This window comes from Pinus tabuliformis, chromosome J (assembly GCF_031772625.1).
Source record: "Pinus tabuliformis cultivar Carrire ecotype Pingquan chromosome J, CPIR1, whole genome shotgun sequence".
NCBI lineage: Eukaryota > Viridiplantae > Streptophyta > Pinopsida > Pinales > Pinaceae > Pinus > Pinus tabuliformis.
In genome coordinates this window covers 1,025,266,667-1,025,270,030 of record NC_142295.1, presented here as the reverse complement: position 1 = coordinate 1,025,270,030, position 3,364 = coordinate 1,025,266,667, and the positions used below count along the sequence as shown (strand labels likewise).

Genomic DNA, 3,364 nt, shown 5'->3' with positions numbered 1-3,364 from the left:
TGAAGCCTTGCAAGAAGACATTTGTGTCGAGAGGTCAGATTGGAAAGAGGCTAAGTCTCGAGAGGTTAGACGGGAAAGAGGCTAAGTCTCGTGGTGACCAGATAGCTGAGACATTGTGTGTGAAGCCTTGCAAGAAGACATTGTCTTTGTGTTGTGAGCAAAGCTCGGGGAGACTTCGACTTGAAAGCAAGTCTCATGGTTGGGAAGATTGAAATCTATTAAATTAGAGAGGTGACTTCAACAATTTATTTTTCTTATAAGACTGAATTCAGGTAAGTAAAACAACCTAGTAGAATCAGCAGTTGGATTTTAATACTGTACAGTAATATCTGGAAAAGAAGGAAAATAAATAACAACCGTCAAATGAGTAGTTTCTAGTTAAAACATAGATCCAAGATATGCAAATATTCATAAGTATAGACTCAGTTACATACTCAGAAACATATCTCTTAGAAAGGAAAGAATAACTGAACAAAACTAGTAATACCCAGAAAGGAAAATGTTTACCTTTCGCATTAACTAGAAGGAGATATGTAATTATTTCACTATTAGATTAAATCAATACAATAAATACAGATGAGAAACTCAGGCGGAAGTCTGTTTGCTTGTTACCTATGAAACTTAAATGAATCGATATATACCATTGGCAAAAGAAACCCTCTAGCCATACCACAGTGCTTTAATGCAAAAATCATAATGCACCACAGACATATAGAGAGTCTACGATTGATTAAGAAATAAGAACCGGGCCCTTAGGATCAGATACGCCCATGTACCAGGGTAAGAATCCAAGCCTTAGGCCACCCTTCCGCCAAGGGAAAACATGTACAAACTGATTGAGCAAAAAAATTGCTGAAAGTTATTCATTAATTCAAGACATTCATTGTAGAAAAACTTATATAACAAAACCCAGAACGAGTTGAGCGCACCAAATTATCATGCATGAGAAATTAAGCTAGGTTCATCTTTGAACAAAGGAAAAAGAAGGTAAACAACAATACCAATTCTCAGATAACCAGAGGAATACATAAATCTCGATCAATACTGAATAAGAACTATAATAAACAATTTTCTGAGCCATCATATGATTGTATTATACATAATATCAAATTGGATGTGTCAACAGAAATATAGGATGCACTCATTACAGTTCGATAAAGTTCCGTGGCACATAGAACAACAAACACTGTCGAGTAGGTCTTGGAACCTTCCAGCCTAACCCTAAGGGTTTCCCGGATAAACACAGGACCCAGAACAACCACCTGAGTGGACTTATATGTATATCCTTTAACCAAGGAAATAACATGAAAACAACTATCGCAACGAACCTCAACGACATAGCTCAAACAAAAATATATACAACCTGTTCATTAAATAAATAACACCACTGAAATCGAAACCCTTCTAAGGGATATTATGAAGGACTAGAGAATGTCAGTGTCTCTACCATGTCATCAAAAGGCCGCAAGCCAGACTTATAAACATACCCGTAGATTCTCAGAAGGTCTGGGCATGTAGTTGTGCCAGAACCCGGATGAATCAACCTCGGAGGATCCTTGGAGTGCCGGGACTTCACCAGGAGAACCTGAAAATCAATCACAGAGAACAAGTCACTGAACAAATTTAAAAATTTCAACTATGGAGACTCCATTGTGTGCAGAGGAAGTGCTAGGTCGATAGAGTAATTTACCTGAAAGGGCCGCATATGGGCGATGGAACCACCAGCTCAAAACCCTCACGCCTTGCCCAACCATAACCATTACTGTACAAAAATCACCTGAGAACGAAACCCTGACAAAATAAGAGTAGAGCTGAGAGCAGAGCCGATAATTGTAAAACAAACCCTCCAGAATTCCTAGGTGAAGTTAATAGAAAACCCATTAGCAGTGGGATGAATGCAGAGGAGTGTACACCATTGATGTAGTGAGAAGGACGAGGTGGGAGGGACAGCTGGAGGGCAGTCAGCGAGAGAGTCGAGGCCTGCTCCCGCCACAACTTAGATGGAGATGAGTTTAACATAAGCAGTTGTCTATAACGCGACTTTTTGAAAGTCTTTCCGGCGGGTTTTTCCGGTCGAAATCCGGCAGGAATTTATTGGAATCTCAAGTTTGATAGTTAGTTTCTGCACAATGAAAGCGTCCCAGGGGTTTTCCAAGGTGCTGAATCCAAATATGCAGTTAAAAAACCATTTTAACTGCAACAAATCAAGATTTAGCCTCAATTTCTTCCGCCGGATTCAGTCACAGAAATCTCCATAAAAAAATGGCATTATAGACAATTCCTTAACATAATACGTTAAGGATACTCTCAGTATGATATATGTATTAATTAAATAAAAAATTGTACTCAGACATAAATGAAATGTACCACGTATTAATCTCTGGTTATATGACTAATAAACTACAGATTCATATGATAAGTAAGTGAATTTTATGTATATGGTAAAGTTCTATACTAAGTTTTTAATTTTTTTTTTTTTATTTATTATTTTGACCTATATAGAAATGTGACATTGAACATGGTATCACGTGCATACACAGACTTATTTTTGTTGTTGATTGATGGTCCGAAGCTGTGTCACTCTATACATACAAGGATTTTCTTGATTTTGCTATTTTTGTGTGTTTCCAAGTTGAATGAGCTGTTTCATTACAATTGTTTTTAGTTGGAAACAATCTCTGTTTCACTTGAAAAGTTTTATATTTAAACTATTTTTTCAAATAAAAAATAATAAAATTCCATTACAATTTAGTTAATAGGTCATTTTAATCAATTTAGCGTTTCTGTTTATATCTCTATCTAATTATAAATATAATGATATTTTTTGAAATAAATATATATATATATATATAATTGTTATATTTATTAATTTTTATTTTTTTATTACGCTTTAAGTAATATCAACAAATTAGAAACAAATAGATCTTGCATTTTATAGGCAGGCTAAGCAAGATCTAATTTCAATTTTGTTAAGTTGTGGATGTTTTTTTTTTTTTAATTATATTTTATTCTAAAGCTTATTTGTTTTTGTTTGCGGTTGTGTTGAAATTTTTAACCAGCACGATAAAGAGTTTTTAGGGTAAACATGCATATTTTTTTTTTTTTTGTAAAGACTATTCTATTAAGATTAAAAAGAGAAACAATATTTACAAAGAGATTTGAACCTTTGAGGGGGCCGTAGCCAGCCCTCTGTCAAAGAACCGTTGCAGTTAGCGCTTTTTCTTTTGTTTACAAAAATGATAATCATAGCCTCAAAACAGAACAGAACTATATAGACCCAAGACTAAACAGAGCTAGACACTTCAGATTGAGCTATCCTATTACATAATACTGTCCTTTACCCCCATTACAAAAAATGAAAGCC

At 35.0% G+C, this 3,364-nt stretch overlaps 1 long non-coding RNA gene across 1 annotated transcript; it reads right to left on the bottom strand.

The window, feature by feature from the left end:
- Positions 1-1,024: 1,024 nt before the first annotated feature.
- Positions 1,025-2,000, bottom strand: LOC149230351 (uncharacterized). The gene is made up of 2 exons (XR_016247367.1): positions 1,691-2,000; positions 1,025-1,585 (listed from the first exon to the last, which is right to left on the bottom strand). It is a non-coding gene; the product is annotated as an uncharacterized LOC149230351 (long non-coding RNA).
- Between the last annotated feature and the right edge of the window lie 1,364 nt (positions 2,001-3,364).